At 47.5% G+C, this 20,506-nt stretch overlaps 1 long non-coding RNA gene across 1 annotated transcript; it reads right to left on the bottom strand.

Annotated features, from left to right (window-relative positions):
* Positions 1 to 5,559: 5,559 nt before the first annotated feature.
* Positions 5,560 to 19,853, bottom strand: LOC147912467 (uncharacterized). Its single transcript, XR_015549867.1, has 3 exons — positions 19,633 to 19,853; positions 8,492 to 8,770; positions 5,560 to 6,129 (listed from the first exon to the last, which is right to left on the bottom strand). It is a non-coding gene; the product is annotated as an uncharacterized LOC147912467 (long non-coding RNA).
* Positions 19,854 to 20,506: the final 653 nt, after the last annotated feature.

Raw genomic sequence — 20,506 nt, 5'->3', positions numbered from 1 at the left:
TCATTTCTCCCTGACACGACATCTGATGTGGGACCACGGGGATCCGCCCACCCCAGCACGTGGCTCCAGAGTCCCTGCAGCAAGGGGAGAGCGAGAGATTAGAAAACTCTCGCCTGCTTTTAATACTTCTGCCCAGAAGGGACACACAGACATGCACATCCGATGGCCAGACTAGTCACTCAGCCCCAATCCATCCACACGGAGACGAGGACATGGAAGTGAGCACGACCGTCTCTGCCACAAACTGAAAATTCTCTCTGAGCCCTGATCCAGAGGGAACTAACTCCTGTTAACAGCTGGGTCAGTGTCTTTCTAGACCATCCTCTAATAGATGCATATTTATGCACATTACTCATGCCCTACTCTATTATATACTCACGTGTCATACACACAACTTTTTTTACAAAAACGGGCCCACGCTTTGCATGCAGTCTTGCAATACACTTTTTCACACGACAGTATATCTTGGACATCCATTCTGGTAGGGATGAGCCAAAATGTGGTTTAACAGCAAAATGGTGAGATTACATTACGTTCTCTTTGGTGCTCTCTGCTCTGGCTGTGAGCTCCCAGGCCACAGGGACAGCACCTCGTCACCGGCACCATTAATGCAGACTTTCCTGTTTACCAGGTGTTAAGTGACTTACCCCACTTCCACCAACCCCATGAGGTCGATACCGTTATTACCTGGCTCCAGTATTCAGACGAAGAACCTGTAGCTCAGAGAGGTGAAGAAATGGTCCAAGATCATACAGCTAGGAAGTGGCAGGAGTTTTGGACTTCTGGAAATGAACAGACCACCAACCACGGCAGCTCTGGGAGACACCAAGGACGGGTCTTCTGTTGCACAGAATTAGACCTTCTAAGCAAAGATCTTGTGTGAAACAGACTTTCCGGGATGTAGCCGGGGAAGCTCAGGTACTCTCTTTGCTTCCTAACTAGCCATGGACGGGGAAATGGACAAGGGACACGATGGTCACTTTTCGCTGCAGCGTCTGAGAGTTCCTGCTGGAGTTCTTCCTCGGAAACCAGGGAGAGGCTGTGACAAGAGCAGGTAGGCTGAGAGGCGGGAAGCACTGGCTAGCTTCAAACTCTTTCCGGGTCTTCTCCAGAAAAAGCGGAGCTGACAGGAAGTCGTCTCTGTGTATATAATTAACACAATATTGCGGTTAAGAACACAAGTTCAGAAGGAGCTTACAAATGAGAAATTCATGCTGCAAATGGTGACAGTTAAGCCAAAAGCAATAAAATGCGTTCATCTGGGACACCGTCCCCCTGGGGTTTCTGGCTTCCACAGGACCATCCAATGCTGTGCTTCAGAATTTATCATTCTTCCACACTGTGACCCCCAGGGCAGGGCACGCTATAAACTGACCAGGAAGCTCCTCCGTGTGCCCTCGCCGGGGGCTGGCTACTCTGAGAAGTACATTCAGCCCCCAACAGGGAAATGTGATAACTATTTTGCTTCTTGGAATGATTTGCAGATTCATTCATTCACGCATTCTTCAAATGCTGACCGGTGGTATACGTTACCACATTCCTGGTGGCATATGATCATGTGGTTCAGAGTGCTGCTGGCTCTGAAAACAGACAGCTCACTTAAATGCCAGCTCGGCCACTTACTAGCTGTGTGACCTTGGGAAACTTACTTAACTTCTCTGAGCCAAAGTTTACTCATGTACACCAGAGATAAAAATACTTACCCCTGGGGCAGAGAGGATTAAATGAGATAATGCATGTAAAGTGCTTAGCAGAGTAGCATCAAATGGGAAGTAGATATTGGCATTATTATTGTTATTCTACATTCAGAAAAATGTAAATAGCTCTATAATCCTTGGACATAGAGTGCAAAGGGGCAGTGGTGGATAATAAGGCTGGTTGGTAGGTAGACAGTATCATTTCTACTAAGAGTATATAGAAGCATAACATTTTAAAGCAGAAAGGAGTATCCCTGATTATTCGGTTCAACACATTCACTTTACAAGTAAGGAAGTAAACTTAAGGGGGCGGATGTGGGGTGAAGTGACTCGTCCAAGGTCACAGGGAAAGTGAAGGGCAGGCCTGGGCGGGAGCTCTGGCTTCCTGACTCCCGCCCGGAGGCAGGTCTTCTGTGGCCTTATCTATCCCTGGTGAGTGGACGGAAGGGAAGTATCTCCTCCCTCAACGTAAACCAAGTCCACAGTCACAGACAGATGTTGAAAAGCATTGCTGGTGGAAAATTCAAGTTGACGTATAGTATTTTTAAGGAATGTTTCCATAGAGACGCACAAATAATTAGGCACAGTAATCCCTTATACAGACAGAAAAGAACCATTCATGTGCACAGGACATGTAGAGGGGTGGGGGCCATGGCCTTTCCGGAGGGGTGAAGACCGGGTTTAAAAGCCCACATTCCAGAGGGGGCCTGAAATCTTCTGACAGTCGTGTCCGTGGATAACACCCAGCCTGCGCATCCCCAATGAACACACACGTCCTGGGCCCTTCTGTAAGCCAGGCCCTGGCTAGGGGGCTGACCGCACAGTGACAGCCGCTCTGTGGAAAAGCATTTCCGCTGCATGAGTTTCCTCTCGCTGCTGCAACAAATGACTACAAACCCTAGTGGCTTAAAACGACGCGAATTTATTATCTTATGTTCTGGAGGCCAGAAGTCGAAAACCAAGGCGTCGGCAGGGCTGGTTCCTTCTGGAGGTTCAGGGGAGCACCGGTTTCCTTGCCTTTTGCGACTTCTAGCAGCTGCCTGCATTCCTAGGCTTGTGGGGCCTTCCTTCTATGCCTCCAACCTCTTGTTTCCATCAGCACGTCTCTTACTATGACCATAGCACAGATGCAGGCAGTACTGGTACTTAGCTTCTCCAAGCCCCCATTTCCTCCTCAGACAGATGGAGATGGGGCGATGGGAGTGGGTCAGAGGAGACATACGTAAATGCTGAGCACTGCGCCTGGCACCCAGTGAGGACTCAAGAAAGGCTGCAGTTTTTACAGTAGCAATGATTATTGTTACTGCCATCGTCATCATCCAACACCTTCATTTCCATAACAGAGCTCGGGGGACACAGAGAAAGGTGACGTCTGCCTGGGGTGTTGGAAAGACTCTGCGGAAGAGGTGACCCCTGAGCTGGCCCTGATCAGATGCCTGTGAAGGAATCTGACCAACAGACAAGGGAGAAGGGTTGTCCTAGACAGAGGCACCTGCAGTGAATGGCCTGGGTGTCAGAAAGTATGCGGGCGTTTGTAGAATCGGGAACACTCAAGTGGCCAGAGCAGAGGGTCAGGGGTCAGTGCCAGGAGGCAGGATGGAGGGTGAACGGCTCAAGAGTCAGGTGTTTGGAATCAGAGGGCCTGGTTCTAGTCTCGCAGCCCCGCTGAAGGGCTCTGTAGCTGGGGCACCTTCTCTGTCCTCTCCTGCTCCTCCTTCATAACAAGTGGGTGGTGATAGTGCCTACGTCCTAGGGTGTAGCAATCAAAGGTCGTTATGATTTGGGAGAGGCTGAAGAGGTCGCTTGGAAAGGGCTCTGCATTCCTGGCAAAGGAATTTGGATCTGAAGAACCACCTTCTCTTCTCCTCCATCCCTTACTCGACGCGCTCTGTCCCTTTCCCTCAGCCAACAGGAAGTCTGAGCGCTGACCTTCCCAATATTATGTTTCTGTCACCATCCTCCTGACCTTAAAAATAATAGATTTCTCGCAGGTGGAAAAGATGTTACGAGACCTCTGCTCGTCTATAAAACGTGCGTAATGATAGCATCAACCTCGTGCAGTTGCTCTGAGGATTTACAGAGAACGTGCAGAAGGTGTTTGCTGCTATATTGTGGGAGGTTAGCAGCTGAGGCTCCGGAGTCAGCTGGATTGAGCCCAAATTCTGGCTGTGTCAGTTACTAGCTCTGTGATCATGGGCAAAAGACTTAACCTCTCTCAGTCGCAATTCTTCATCTACAAAATAAGGATGATAATGCCAACCACAGAGGTCCTTTGGGGGGACTAAGAGAATGCCTAGGACATGCTCATTAACTAGTATTATTATAATTATTATATTATTAGTATTGTTATTATGCCCTTTCCATTTACATATGGGGAAAATTAGGCTCAGAGAGGGGAAGTACCTTGCCCAAAGTCACACAGCAAGTTGGTGGTGATCTGTCACACAGGCAGCTTCGTGTAGGATCAGAGGTCCAGGCGAATTCCTGGCATGAGTTCCAGGGATTGGAGTCTGAGACGATGCAAAGCATGTCCCCTTCGTCGGCTGTTTTCCTGTGTGAAGGACAAGGTGCCATTTCCACCCGCAGCCTACAAATCCGCCTTGGTGGCCCTGCCTCCCAGGATTGTGCAGCTCTGCCTGCTGAGGAGTCAGATGGCACCAGCAGACGGTCTCTCCATGCTACTGGAGCCCGCATCGCTCCCATCATTTATTTTGGACAGGACACAAGATGGGATATCAAAGGAATCAGCTGCTGGTCAGAGGAAACAGCTAAGGGGCCAGAACGCCTCCTGGGGCTTCCAGGAGCAGAGTAAACACCCGTCCGAATGGGAATTTGGCCCCCCCATGTTAAACCAACTTTATTAATTGAGATTTAATCAACACAAAGATATAACAGGCAAACTATTTTGTTGGTATAAAGCTTTTTACTAAAAAAAGTTAGTTACATATACATTTTTTTTAACTGTGGAGGTATTTATAGAATTAAGTTAAGGTTGGAGAGTTTCAGGCAACAGTTGAGGCCACTGAAAGGAGAAGATCAGGACTCCTAGCTCCCCACATTCAAATGAGCCAGAGGATGACCTTAAACACGTCTACTCGGGGTTTCATTTTTCCATCGCGCTCTGCTGAATAATTGAGCTTTTCAGACCTCTCTGGAGCAGATGCTGGTGTGAATAAAGCACGCCTTTGCTCAAGACACAACACACACACCCCCAAATGCCCAGCTGACAGGCCCACAAGACGTCGGCTATTCTTCAGGCTGAGACACTTGTGCAATTAGGACACGATTGCCACCAACCCTTTGACAGCAAGAATGCTTGAGGAGGAGGTTCCGGGGAGGGTGGCTCCTGGGGCCCACAGACGTCAGTGTTAGCCGTGTCAGATGTCAGATGTCAGGGTGTCCTGCATGGGCTGATACTGACATTTTCCTTGGCAGGTAGGAAAGAACTACGACTTTAGGGTCAGGGGACCTAGGTTCAGATCATCGTAGCATGCCCAAGTCTACCCTAAGTTTCCTTATCTGTAAAATGCGCATCTCCAGGAGCCTACTCTCCAAGTTTTTGTTTTGTTTTGTTTTAAATAGACTTTAATTTTTAGAGGAGTTTGAGGTTCATAGCAATATTGAGCAGAAAGTAGAGAGTTCCTCCCCCCCCACACACGCACACAGCCTCCCCATTATCAACATCCCCCACCAGAGTGGTACTTTTGTTATAATTGATGAACTCCACTGACACATCATTATCATCCAAAGCCCATCGTTTACATTAGGGTTCACTCTTGGTGTTGTGCATTCTACGGGTTTGGCCAAATGTACAATGACGTGTAGCCACTATTATAGTGTCAAACAGAGTAGTTTCCCTGCCCTAAAAATCCTCTGTGCTCCACCTGTTCATCCCTCCACCCGCCCAAACCCTGGCAACCACTGATCTTTTTACTGTCTCCTTAGTTTTTGCCTTTTCCAGAATGTCATATAGTTGGAATCATACCATATGTAGCCTTTTCAGATTGGCTTCCTTCACTTAGTAATATGCATTTAAATTTCCTCCATGCCTTTTCATGGCTTGACAGCTAATTTCTTTTTAGCACTGAGTATATTCCATTGTCTGGATGGACCACAGTTTATCTATCCATTCACCTACTGAAGGACATCTTGGTTGCTTCCGAGGTTTGGCGGTTATGAATAAAGCTGCTATAAACGTCTGTGTGCAGGTTTTTGTGTGGACATAAGTTTTTAAGTCTCCAAGTTTTAAAACCAAACCAGCTGTGTCTCAGATGTACAGCATCCTTTTAACAGCTTGCCATGCAGAGGTAAGCCTGGAGGAATCCACTCTGGTATGTAAGTCACATTGGTCACTAGAACCTGGAAACACGTAGCTGAGAATACCAGGGAAATGGCTGAGGTGGAGACCAGAGGGTCTGAATTGTCTTTATACCTATAAGAAATAGCAACTTTTATTCAACCAGTTTTTCATAGCAAAATCAAAAGGTTATCAAGGAACGCGCCCCTCCCCCCAAATCAATTACCATTGTTAGGATGAATAACAATAGAATTGCCCTCCACTTCAACCTGTCTAAGATTCAAAAGTGCTTTTCAAATGCCAATCCATTCATCTTCACAGTAACCCTGGAAGTGTTTCATTAGGCAAAATCTGTATTATTTTCACCGCTACAAAATACGTAGTGCCCTTCTCTTGGTGGAAAAAATAACGGAGCTATGATCAGAAAAGAATGATGGGGAGAAAATGCTCGGGTGGTCCGAGCTCAAGGGGACGGTGTGAGTAACTCCCAGGCGTTAAGGGATGCTCCCAGACCTCTGTCGCGGTGGGAAATGTTGCTCTTGAAAGGTCACGGCCGGGAAACACCTTCTGGCGACCTGAGTACCAGCGGGCCCTGGGAAGCTCTTAGGTTCACTGAATTTGCGTCTCCTGAAATAATATTATTTATTATTCTTGGCTGTGCAGCTCACTGACTGGGCCACTTTAGGGACTCACGTAATCTCTCCACTTTTCTCACTTGTAAAGGGGTTCATTGTATTTGCCCACCTCGTGGAGGCGTTGTGTCGCTACAACAGTTAATGGTGGAACAGAAGGGCCCTTTAATCATTTGATGGGCTGCCGCAGAAATCCTAACTGCAGGCAGTGAAAGAGCTAAATGCCTTACACGGATGTTTACGGTCCTGGCCAGCCATCACCAACTGGCGATGGACTTCGCAATCAGCACACTAGTGCCCAGGTTGGGGGCACTCAGGGCAGTACAGGTCTGGGGCAAATGCTTGGGCTTCTGAGTCAAAAAGACCTGGGCTCAAATCCCAGCTCTACCAACTTGCTGGCTGTGTGACCTTGGGTAGGTCACCTAACCTCTCTGAGCCTCCGTTTCTTGCTCCGTGAACTGGGAAAATCCAGTCTCTCGGGGTTGCTATAAGGATTAAATGAAGCACCCGGCATACAGTAGGTGCTCGATAAAGGGCAGCTGTTATGAAGGCCTGTCATTTTCCATCAGGTCTTATGAACTTAAGGCAGTGTTCCAAAACATGCAGTACTTGTACCACTTACGGGAAACAAGAAGAGGATTTTAGGTGCTACACAGAAATTCTTAGATATGTGGAGTTAGGAACCAATAGAAGGGCACATCAAACTTGTGACTTTATGACTGTTATTGGGGTCTAAGTTTTTAGAAAGTGAGTCAATTTAAAAATTATAGTAAATAGGGGCCGGCCCGGTGGCGCAAGCGGTTAAGTGCGCGCGCTCCACTGTGGCAGCCTGGAGTTCACCGGTTCGGATCCTGGGCACGCACCGACGCACCACTTGTCAAGCCATGCTGTAGTGGCGTACCATATAAAGTGGAGGAAGATGGGCATGGATGTTAGCCCAGGGCCAGTCTTCCTCAGTAAAAAGAGGAGGATTGGCATATGTTAGCTCAGGGCCGATCTTCCTCACACACACACAAAAAATTATAGTAAATAAATAATTGTATAGCTGGACATACATAGGATAAAAAATTTTTAAGGTGGTACATGAACGACTCAAACCACATATGGCTGACAGCACAGGAACAAAGGCACTGGGCCGGTGGCTGGTTCTGACCTTAGGTTTACACCCATCAGTCATGTGGCTGTGGCCAGGCTCCTAAGTCTCTCTGAGCCTCAGTTTCCCCGTGTGTAAAATGGGGTAATAATACCTAGGAAGGTAAAAATGAAATAATAAAAATGAAAGCTCCTGGAAAACTGCAAAAGCACAGTCCAACAGAAGAGGTTTATTCGTTATCCCTAATGTGTGTTGGACAGAGAAATAATCTACACTTAGCTGTCAGCTGACAAGACTGTAACAAGGATGAAGCTCAAACTCAAGGATGGTTCAATCCCTACCCTGCCATTTGCCATCCTGTAGCCTTGAGCAAGTTATTTAAGGTCTCTGGGCTCCATCTCTTCATCTGTAAAAAGGGGTTGATAATAACAATACTATTTGCAACTCAGCTCAAAGGGTTGAAAAGGCCAACAATCCCCCGCCCCCCCCAAAAAACAGGCAAAGGATGTGACAAGACAGCTTAGCAAAAATGAAATACAAATGGCTCTTCAACATAGAAACATATTCTCAACCTCATTCAGAAGAAACATGCTAGTTACAACCACACTGTGTATGATTTTTTTTCTCATCAAATTTGCAAAGATCAGTTTGATAAAGCTGTGTGGTAAGGTATGGGGAGTGGGTCTGCCTTTATATTGACAGTGGGGAGGAAAATGGTTACAAACTCTCTGGAGGGCAATTTACAGTTTATCAAGAGCATAAAAGTACATACCTTTGAGGTAGGCTGAATGCTGGGTCCACATCCTCATCCCTGGAATGTGTGAATGTTACCCATCACGGCAAAAAGGACTTTGCAGATGTGATTAAGAATCTTCAAATGGGGAAAATATTCTGGGTTATCCAGGTGGCTCTGCTGTAATCACGGGGTCCTTATAAGAGGGAGGTAGGAGATCAGAGAGGAGAAGGCAACGTGCTGACAGAGCAGAGATTAACGTCCTTTGAAAATGGAGGAAGGGGCCACAAGCCAAGGAATACAGGTGGCCACCAGAAGCTGAAAAAGACAAGGAAACAAATTCTTCTAGAGCCTGCAGAAGGGACCTGACTGCCAATACCTTGGTTTTAGCCCAGTGAGATTGATTCTGGACTTCTGACCTCCAGAACTGTGAGAGAATAAGTTTGTGTTGTCTTAAGGCACTTTGTGGCTAAGCAGCCATGGGAAACAAATGCACACCCTTCCGTTCAGCAATTCCACTGCTGGGACTTCATCCCACAGATACACTTCAATGGGTACAAAATGGTTATGTACCAGAGGTCATTCATTGACATCTGCAGGTTGGTCGTCCCGTCGATGACAGGCTCAGTCCAAGCTGTCCGCAGGGCTCACGTCAAACCAAGGCCTGCCTCGTCTTTCCTGTTACCCCGAAACTAGCAGGGTAACGCCTCTCCAGTGCGCCCTCCCTCTGCCGACCCCACATCCAGCATTTAAATTACAGGGAGATCACCATCGCTGCAGGAGACTCCCAGCTGACACCCCAGGGTCCAGCACTGAGGAGCTCCGTAATTATCTAATCCTGAGAGGCCCACGAGTGAGCCCAAATGGGGCTCTTCTCCATCAAGAAACACAGTATGTACACGGTTCTTTGTCTCCGGTGCGCGAGTCTTTCTCCTGACATCTGAGAAATACTCCTGCGTGATGTATTAAAATCCACAAAGAGGGAGAAAGAGGAAGATAAGGTAAATGTTTTTCCCTGACTTCAAGTACCAATCACTGTGTGAGGCCTCGTGCAGTCCTCAGAGCTGGGCAGGAGCTATTTTCAAACTAATGTTGTGCGTGAGACAAACCTACTCCATTGAAAAATCTTCTGTTACAGGATAGCGATGGGTGAGAAATCAGTGCTGGGGCTCTCGGAGTGCTTGACTGTGGTTATAAACACCACCGGCTGCATCAGCAAAGATGCTGAGTGTCAACCATAAACCTTTTGCAGGGGACTTGGGCGGCAGGGCTGAGAAGACAGGTTCAAAACCTGAGCCCGTTGGACTGGGAGTCCTCCCAGGCTGCTAAAAATACCCAGCAATCTGCCCGAAGCGGGGGCAAGCAAGGGAAATCTCTCTTCTCTCTGCCTCTGCGTCCCCTGCAAGAAAAGGGGCAAGATAAGGAGGCAGGGATGGTGGAGCAGGAGGTGAATTAAACAAATGAAAGCGACAGCAACTTTTGCCAGACCTGACGCTGTGCACCAGGGACGCAGAAGTGTCTTCCTATGCTGAGGGACCTTAGATGGAGGTGAGGGCACAGCATGGACTTTAGAGCCAGAGAGACCTGGGTTCAAATCCCAGCTCTGCCACTTATACTCATTTGTACGGCTCTGTGCCCAAAGCGTGTGGCTTTATAAGCCTCAGTTTTCCCGTCTGTAAAATGGAGCTAATAATACCAACGCGTGGACTTCAAGCTTTATAGAGAATGTATGGCAAGTGCCTGGCACGGAGTGGGCCCTGTACAAAAGTCATAGCTGTTGCTATTGCTATAACAATCTTGCAGAGAAAGATCCTTAAATGCAATGGGAAATCAAACAAGGAGGAAAATCACATACAATCCCAGGGTTGTATGGTTTGGACGGCAAGTGTCAGAAAAATTCTCAGGAAGGAAAGGTTCCTGCTGAAACCTCGCCCAATTTCTAGTCCATAGAAATCTCTCCCCTGCTTCTGAAGCCAGGTAAACGCTAGATTTCTTCAGGCTTGCCAGATTTGCCAGGGGTTTGTGCTTCCTTTGCAGCACCATTGCAATATTCACCCATTTGGTGTTTGTAGAAATGAACGGCGTCATTCCTACTCTGACACCCAGGTAACTGGAAAACGGCAGGTGTGTAACAAATGATCAGAGGGTTTGGGCAGAGAGTGAAGGATGCCCTGGGTACAGAAGGCAAGGAGGTGCTGGTGGACATGGTGTGTGTGTCCGTCAGAGAGGCTGGGCCACTATTCATATCTGTCCCCTCTTCAGACGCCAGCCACAAGTAGGGTCCCCACACCACCTGCACATCTGACCAATTGGCTACAAAACCAAGGGGGTTCCCGTGACCCACTTAGGTATGATAATTCCCTAGAACAACTCACAGAACTCAGGAAAGCACGACACTTATGATTACAGTTTTATTATAAAGGACACAGATCAGGACCAGCCCAAGGAAAAGACACACAGGGGGAGGTCTGGGAGGGTTCCGAATACGGAGCTTCTCCCCTCTTCCCGTGGAATCAGGGCGTCACCCTCCCAGCAGATGAGTGTGTTCACCAACTAGGAAGCCCCACTGAGCTTCAGTGTGCAGAGTTTTTATTGGGATTTCATTATGTAGGTGTGATTGATTGATCATTGGCCATGTCATCCAACCCAATCTCCAGCCCCTAACCCCTCCCCAGAGGCCAGGCTGGCTGCAAGCTCCAAGGCTCTCATCATGTAGTTGGTCTTTCTGGTTGACCAGCCCCATCCTGGTCCAATCATCTCTTAGCATAGACTCAGGTGTGATCCAAGAGGCTCATGAATTAAAGACACTCCTATTACATGGGAAATTCCAAGGATTTAGAGTCTCATTGCCAGTAACTAGAGGTAAGGCCAAATTCTTTATTACACAACAGATGTAAAGTGGAGGAGTTCAAGAACATGCTGGAACACCATGAGGACGGACTGAAACCCGTGACCGTTCTTGATGCCTCTGGTGTCAGTGGTGTGAGTGTCCTGAGGAAGCAGGGCCCTTAGTCACAGAGCTGAACATGCACACCTGGCCCGGGAGTTGGAGTCGCTGAAGGAGGATCCAGGAGAAGCTGGGACACTTGCACGCCTGGCTCCTGCCCTGAGCCAGCAGGTGAGCCAGCAGAGGAGCAACACCAAGTGTGAGCTGACAAACGGCTGCTGCTTCACCTCCACCCCAAAATCTCCCAGAGGGATCTCTCTTGTGGCACCCTCATCAGAAATATACAAGGGAGGGAATTCTGGGAAATGCAGATGAGCCCAGCCAAGCTGATGCATGATAAAGCCACCGTGTACATGTGGAACAGTGAGAAGCCAGCACCAAAGCAAGGCCAACCCTAACCATAGTGGAGGAGGGAAAGGAAGGGGGCAGGGATCTCCATGGTGTGAATTAAGGGGTAGTAGGAAAGATGTTTCTAGAACAAGCATGCAGCCCTCTAACTCTGGGATAACAGGGACTACTCCTTTGGTCTTTTTAAAGAATGCAGACACCCTGGGAGGAGAAGTCATCAAGACACAAACCAGAGAGTCTTGGGCGTTTCTGGCCCTTTTTCTGGTTCTAATTTGTTTTCTCGTCCTTGACTAACTCAAACCTCCAAGGCAGCAAAGCAGACTCTGATTGCCCATGGTCTGTGGAATCGAGTCATTTTTTGGACTGTGTTTCTATATGAGCCAAAGGCAGGCCCAGAAGCCCTCGAGCTGACGACTTTGCATCTCCCTCACTGAATCCACCTACCGTGACCATAAAGGGCTTCGTGGTACCACGGGCTGGGTGCAGGCTGGAGTCATGCTTCTTGCAGGCACTCGGGGATAATGGGGCCTCTCCTGCCACCTCCTTCAGCCTGCCTCTCAGCATCTCACAGCCTGTTCTCACTCTGTCAGAGAGGAGCTGAAACTCAAAATAGTCCATTTAACCCCCTGGAAGCCCAATTAGAGAAAAGGATGGAGGGGAGCTGGGAGATCAGGAGCTAAAATGATGACTCGGGTTATCAGTTCCCCTCAGTTATTCATTCACAGCGTATGTGGGGATTATTAAGGTATACAAGGAAAGTAGATGCGGAAGAATATTCTGGATAACTGATAAGCTACTAAGGAATAGGTTGATGGATCCTATATGTCCTCAGTTTCCCAGAAATTGTTTAATTTCAAAACTCCATCCTGTTGCTGGGGGAAATATCTTTATTTTTGATTAGAAAAATATGGTCAAAACATCTACAGACTGGAAGCCAGCACTTCAGCAGACATGCTTGGTTCTTCTCTCCCTCTCCCCCCACATCCAAGCCATTAACAAGTCCTCCAGATGCTACCTCCATGTCACATCTCAGGTCCACTGGCTGCTCCTTCTCTATGTCCACAGCACCGTGCTGGTTCAATCTCCATCAGCTCTCGCCCGCGTGATTGTAACGGCGTCCCAGTGGGCTCCACGTATCTTTCCCCTGTTGACATGGACTGCTGTCATGTTCCTGGAATACGGCATATTCTTGGCTGCCTTCTTGGAATAAAGAATTCCCACCATGTGAGTCCCACCTCATCGATGTTTGAGCAATCAGAATGCAAATTCCCAGGCCCCTTTGTGCACATGTGACTCAGAACCCACACATCGGCCACTTGCCATGTAGTGAGTCTCGAAGGTCCATTTTCATTGGTGTAGGTGGCAACAGAGGCTCCCAGCTGCCCATGGCCAGAAGAGCAGCAGCAGTGGCCCAAAGGCTGCTGGGCCGAGACGTGACATCGGTGCTGGGGCAGTAGCATCGTGGAAAGCTGTGCTCCTGGCCCCTGGTGGTCACAGCAGCAGCCCAGGCGTGAAGCCTCAGGCTCCTTTGCAGACATTGTTTGGAGGGCTGCTCTTGGAAGCTTAATTCAAGTCTGGTTCTCTTCAGTCCTCCCAATAACTTTGGAGTGACCTCACATCCTTCAATAAATAAATCTCTTTTCTGCTCAAACCAGCCAGAGTGGATTCTGTTGTTTACCCTCAGAACTGACTAATACACCCCTCTTCAATCTGTCCTCCAGCCGGCAGTCAAAATGAGTTTTTAAAAACTGAAATCAAATCGCACCACTTGCCTCCCCGGAAGGCCCTGTATGACGGGGATCCCACCCGGCTCTCCAAGCTCATCTCCTCTCACGCTGCTTCTCGCTCTCTCTGCTCCAGCCACACTGGCTCTCACACAAGCTCGTTGCCAACTCCGGATCTGCACCAGCTCTCCCCTCTGCCTGGCACATTTTCCCCTCAGCGCTTCCCATGCGTGACCCCTTGATCACAGCTTCAATGTCACCTCTTCAAAAAGGCTTGCCTGGACCACAGGGAGCCAAAGAGCATGGCTCCCTCATTATGCTCCATCTTCCCACAGTTTATTTCCTTCAGAGGACGCACCCAGTCTGTAATTATTTCACTCGTTTACTTGTTTATTGTTGTATTAGTGTTTACTGTATTACTTGTTGTCTTGTTTATTGACCATCTCCTTCACTAGATTATACACTCTCTGAGGGCAGAGAACGTGTTTTCTCATGAACACAGGGTCCCCAGACCTAGCACAGTCCCTGGTCCATTGTAATAACTCGATAGATCTTAGTTGAATGAATGAATGATCATGACGGTTAGCATTTTTGGGCATCCATGTGCTAGAACTGTTTTAAGTGCTATATATGCATATTCAGTCATTGAATCCTCACAATAACCCTATGAGGTGGGTACTAGCATTGTTTCTGTTTTATGGATGAGAAAAAAATGAGCACAGAAAGGTTAAGTAATTTGCCCAAGGGCACACAGCTAGTAAATGAGAGAGTGGAGTTTGTACCTAGATAGTCTAACTTGAGAATCCATGGGTTCAACTAGAGCTGGTTTTCACCTAGAGCTCCCAGAAGGAAGGGAGGGAGGAAGGAAATAAAATAATGAGTGAAAAGTACTAAATAAGTCCAGTATTTCTAGAAGCAAGGTGATCCCTAGAGATTCCTTCGGTCCTAGGACTCTATGACTGAATTGGGCAGAAGCCGACTGGGGCCGCTGTACAAAGGAGCATGTACACTCCAGAGCACTTGGATATTTACAATCCCCCTGCCAGACACAGGTAAATATTATTACATCCACATCTCACAAGGGAATTGGGGTTTCAAACTCAGAGTCACCGATCTTTTACTGTGTGCTGAATCATAGAACCTCCTGCGAAACTCAGATCCCCAGGGGGAGAAAAGTTCGAGCTTACCAATTTAAATCCTGAAGGAGTGACTGGGCTGGTCAACATGTCTAGACTTGGGCCAAGGAGAGCCTCCAAGCCATCTTGTGGCCCATCCTGAGCACAGTCAAATTCAGCATTCTGCTAATGACTCTCTCAGCCCCCTCAACACTTTTTGGACTGAATTCTGAACAAGCCAAAGTACATGTTCATTAGCAACAGTAGAAAATACCAATACGTCATCAGATTATGTTATGAATAGTAGAATCTCCATGTTTGGGTCTCTTCCAAGTATCCAGAATGATCAGATAGAGATACGGTAGAGACCACAATTATACTCTCCCCAGGCCACTAAAGAGTGAGTGAATGAAAGATGACATTGACCAGGAGATTCGTGACTTCATAGTTGTAAGATTAATAAAGGCATCTGCACAAAAATATTGACCGTGTTTTCCATGAGAGCCGAGATTCAAAGTGATCTCTCCTGTGCTCTTTATATTTATATTCTTTATATTCTTCTGCATTTTCTGAGTTTGTTGGTATTCGTTGTTGGTAAGCATGTTCTAGTTGTTTTTATAGTCAGAAAAAATAATAAACCGATTTTTGAACAAGTAACCAAAGGCAGGGGGTTGATAATTAATTCTGGACATCCACTGATGTGGCGATCTTGCCTTTCAGTGAGCTGTATGGAGCCCTGAGGCTAAAAGGTGGGGCGCAGAGCATTGCCAAGGAGAGTTGAGGGGAGACTGAGGCCAATGCCTGGCTATCAAAGGACCCAGGGAATGGAATGAATCAGTCTGGAGGGTTCAGGGCCCAGGTAGGGCATGAGGTTCTCCCATTTTTAGCCCTGACAGTCCCGTGTCCCGGGAAACCCTCAGTCCCAGGCTCACGAGGACAGTCGATCACCCTACCAGTGAGCGGAGGCAGTGATGTCAAGAGACAGCAAAGTTAGAAGGCAGCTGTTACCACCCTGTGACTTTGATCTGTCACCTTCACGAACATTCAGAATCCTTTAATAAAACGGCTCGACCCAGAGGCCTGGTCTTTCTCATTCCCTGGGAGGCCCCCTCCATTTCCTGAGAAATGACTTGATCCTCCATTTGTTTTCACAGTGGTCTCTTTAAAGTCTCCGCTGTTCCAGGGAGAGTAAATAGGTTTTGAAATTAATTATCAATTAAAGGGAGGTTAATTGGCACCAGGCTAGCCATCTATTTTGTCTGTAACTGAGGCGGTCCGCCCCTCCCCCTCTCCAGAACCCAAAGACCCACGCCAGGGCCAATCAACTCCCGCCGTAGGAGCTGTTCACGTGTGACCCATGGGCTAATGGAAATAATTCTCAGTATTTACGCAATACCTTTCCCCTGTTGGAAGGTGAATTCTGTGGTGATTTTGATTTTCCAGTTCATCAGTATGTAAGCCAGCCTTCCAGGTGGGCTTACCAAATTAAAAAAAAAAAAAGTGGCTTGCAAATATTTTATTGGCATAAAGATTTCTCACCAGTCCCCATGCACTTAGGGAAATTACCACGATAGAGTAAATGAGAGAAGCGAGGCCCTGAAGAACAGCACATCCGTCACGGGAGTGCATTTGCCCCTGAAATTAACATCTTGCACATCTTTTCCTGTCCTGATTCCCTTTAAGCTCAGTCTGATTTCTTCTAAGCTCTTGAAATGTGTTCCTGTGCCTTCCTGGCTCCTATTGGAAGGCCCAGCATCCCTTCAGGTGGGGAGAAGGCTGTGGTTTGTGTTAATAATGATCCTTTGCTGAATTCCGCGGCTTCATCTGACCCCATCATTAATGAATATTTATAGAAAGCCAATAGGGAGCATTTGCAAATTGAGTGCAGACCAGACAGGTGAGCATTTGCAACCAAGACAATTACGTCATCTGGTGTTATGATTTGCATGCATAAGAAAATAGGCCAGATTACAAACAGGACCCGAGAGGACGGGGGCCAGCTCTTCTCTGCATTCTGTCACTAACCCAGAAGGCCTTAAAATGCAGAAAACAGGACTTGCAAAAGCTATGCATCATTTGGGTGTTCTGGGAATATCAATTGATAGTTTGAAACACAGCAAACCTCCTGGGAGTTGGCATAGTGTGAGAGTTGTTAGCGTTAGGCGAAAATGCATTTCGGCACTGCCCTATAAACACATCAGGCTTTCTCCCCTCACTCTTACCTCCCACCCTTCTGGGTTAGGCTCAGAAGGGTAGGACCTTTGCACCAGTGCTGGTGGGTAACATGGGGGCCGTCACCGGTCATGTAGGTCGAGCATGTTCAACTTATCGAGCACTTATCAACCTAAGTCGCTCTCAGCCACTATGTCAGGCCCAGGACGCCAGTGTTTGCCCCACTGAGCAGAGGAAGATACCGAGGCCGAGGGGAGAAGGGACTAAGGGATTGGGAACGGGGACCAGGCTCACTGGAGAGGTAGGAGGAAAAGCCAAGTTCATTTCCTGACCCCGGGGCTGCAGTTCTGACTGTGGCTCCCTACAGTGGGCGTCCACTGTTGTTTCTTTCTCTCCCTCCTCCCTTCTCCATGGCAAAGCCCGTTTCTTTTCCTTCCTCTTTTCTTCCTTGTGTCTCTTAAACTGGGGTTTCTCAACTGCGGCACTATTGACAGTAGGGCCAGGTAATTCTTTGTCGTAGGGGGCTGTGCTGTGCATTGTAGGGTGTGGAGCAGCATCTCTGGCCTCTACCCACTAGATGCTAGTAGCCCCCCCATCTGAGCTGTGACAACCAAACGTGTCTTCAGATGCTGCCTCACGCCCCCTGGGAGGCAGAGGCTCCCCCACTGAGAACCAGTATCGTAGACTGACCTGTGACACTGACAGCTGTTAGTTCAGCATACCGGGGACACTGAAGCCTAAACCCTGCTCCTCATCCCTTGATGCTCCTCAAACCCCGAAGGCTGCACATTTGGCTGTGGTTCCTGGATCCCACATCACCCTCCAAAGTCTCTCCAGGATGTACCACCTTGTTCCTCCAGTGTCATCTTCTCCTCAGATGACACCAGTTCACAACTTTCTCCATAAACAGGGTGACCATATAATTTCTCATCCAAACCAAGATCCTTCTGAGAGTGAAAGGGTGTGCCATTAATAATTTCACTGGGACAACAGGTGTAAATCGAGACTGTCCTGGGCAAACAGGGACATATGGTCACCATAACACAAGCCTCTTCTTATAAGGGCTCTAAACTCTGACAAAGGGACTTCCCAACATCACGTGCATCTTTCCAAGTCTCTGGCTTTACACATCTGTGTTGTGTTGACTAGATTACTCTCCAGGGGAATAGCTCACCGAGGGAGGTAAAGGAAATATATGAGGACTAAAATTTTAATAAAGGAGCTAGACTAACCCATGTGCATGGCAGCACTCTTCACAATCACCAAAAGGTGGAAGCAACCCAAGTCTCCATTGACGGATGAAATGGATAAACAAAATGTGGTATATCCATACAATGGAATATTATTCAGCCATTAAAAAAGGATGGGAATTCTGACACATGATACAACATGGTTGAACCTTGAGGATACTATGCTAAGGAAAATAAGCCAGTCACAAATGGACAAACACTATATGATTCCACTTCCGTGAGGTACCTAGGGTAGTCAAATTCATGGACACAGAAAGTAGAACGATGGTTACCAGGGGCTGGAGCGAGGGGGGAATGGGGAGTTAGTGTTTAGCAGATATGGGGTTTCAGTTTTGCAAAATGAAGCGTTCTGTGGATGGATGGTGGTGATGGTTGCACAGCCATGTGAATGGACTTAATGCCATTAAACTGCACACTTGAACATGGTTAAGATGGTAAGTTTTATGCACTTATATTTACCACAACTAAAAATAATACTATAAAATGATTTAAAGAAAAAAGGAAGTAGGGCTGTGTTCAACAGGAAAGTGCCATGGACGTGGCAAAAGCACTGGGTTGGGTATATGGATTCTTGTCTCTGTTATTGTTTTTGTTCCTATCCAGCACAGAGGGAGGAGAGCGTACGGACATAGCGCACTTGACCTAAGGGAGAAGTTACACTGTCCTAGGCTTGAGAAGCCCCGGTTATCAGCAAGAGCCTTGGAGAGCACTCTCTGTTTCTCAAATCCTGCTGCTCTCCCCCACCCCAGCCCCCATTTTTTTTAAACCACTTGTCGACCTAACCCAAGCAGCTAACAGAAATAGCAACATCCTCCTTGCGTGTCTCTGTGCTGCATCCCGGCGGTCTCTTGTTTGCAACGATTTTCTTGAGATACTATTTTTAAATCCCCCACTAGCAAAAAGGGAGACCGAATCTTCCACCACGGGCAACCTCCCCGCTCCACCCAGCCCAACCCACTGACTCCTCCAAATATGAAGAACCGAAAACAGTGTGTTCCGATCTGCCCCTGCGAGTTATTAGAAGGAGGCTCAGCTGTCACCTTCTCAATGGGCTTTATGCAAAGCATTCCCTCCGAGGCTGTGCAGTTCAGTGGCCAGATGGGCTTCACCGGGGCTCTGAGTGGAATTTGCCGTAAATGGGGTTAATCTATACCATCCGGAAGATGAATACCAAAGCACTCATAAGAGCAACAGAGTACAAGATTGGAAAACCTTGCTGCCTAGGATGCTCGAAGGGAAGCTGGCCCTGGTCAGAGATTAGAAGTCACTCTGCAGGGCTGGCCCCGTGGCTTAGCGGTTAAGTGCGCACGCTCAGCTGCTGGCGGCCCTGGTTCAGATCCCGGGCGTGCACCAACGCACCGCTTCTCCGGCCATGCTGAGGCCACGTCCCACATACAGCAACTGGAAGGATGTGCAGCTATGACATACAACTATCTACTGGGGCTTTGGGGGAAAAAGATAAATAAATAAATAAAAATTTAAAAACAGAAGTCACTCTGCAGCAATCTTGAGGGGCAGAGTGTAAAGGGTCGTGAAGTGTGTACACAATGGGCTACTTAACAGCTCAGTTAACAGGGTAGAAAGGCAGCAAGTTTTCCAGATTGCTTAAGCAGTCTTTACTTACCCTACAGAAGGAGGCGTGAGTGAACTGGACAGCTGATGATTCCGATCGAGGCAACTATTTGAGGGGGGAGGTGTGCGTGTATGGAAGGGTCTAGAGTCAACTTAAGATTTCAGGCAGGAGCGAGACACCCTGCTGCTCTATCTGCCGAGCCCTGAAAGTCTGTCTCCAACAGCTGAAGGTCAGAGCTGGTGAGTCTGGGTAACAAATATTGGCATAGCTTTTATTTTGAGCAAAGTCAGGCTATTTCACCTTCCACCAGGCTCCTTGGGAAAATATTTTCCAGGAGCCGAACTATTTCCAGACACGAAGCAAAACTTGTTCATCTTGCTGGGAATTAAATACAGAGGGAAATGGAGTTTAGCATGTTCCCGTAAATTGTCATTAATTCAACAAAATGATCTTACCGTGGACAAGGCTCTGTGCTAGATAGCTTTGTGGATGTCAAGATAAGAGCATTTTAAAATAACATGTGTTTAGGTAAAAATACCTTGTGTTTAAACACCAACGTATCTTTCCCGATTTAGGACAGAGAGCAGCTAACAGCCTAGCGCGGCAAGCAAGAAAGGAACTTTCCCCAGATGACGGGAATAGCCTGTTTGATGTTACTTCTGCTAACTATGTTTCTCAGAGCGTAGGTAAACACAAAGGCCAAAGGAGTTTCACAAATATTTGTTCTTTGGTTAATATTAATGTATGTTCGTGTTTACTCGAATTTTCAAGTAGCCTCAGAATTGGTAGTGACTGTTGATAAATGAACTAGTAGCAAAACTGCTAAAAGCAACGAGAAGACAGGTGCTAGTTTCTTCATATCTGTTTTCAGAGCCTGAAATGGTGTCAGGATGTTTCTTTTTTCCATTTTTCGTCCTTATCGCCA

This window comes from Ceratotherium simum, chromosome 35 (genome assembly GCF_057802395.1).
Source record: "Ceratotherium simum simum isolate JZ-2026a chromosome 35, ASM5780239v1, whole genome shotgun sequence".
NCBI classification, from domain to species: domain Eukaryota; kingdom Metazoa; phylum Chordata; class Mammalia; order Perissodactyla; family Rhinocerotidae; genus Ceratotherium; species Ceratotherium simum.
This window is presented reverse-complemented; position numbering and strand designations above follow the sequence as displayed.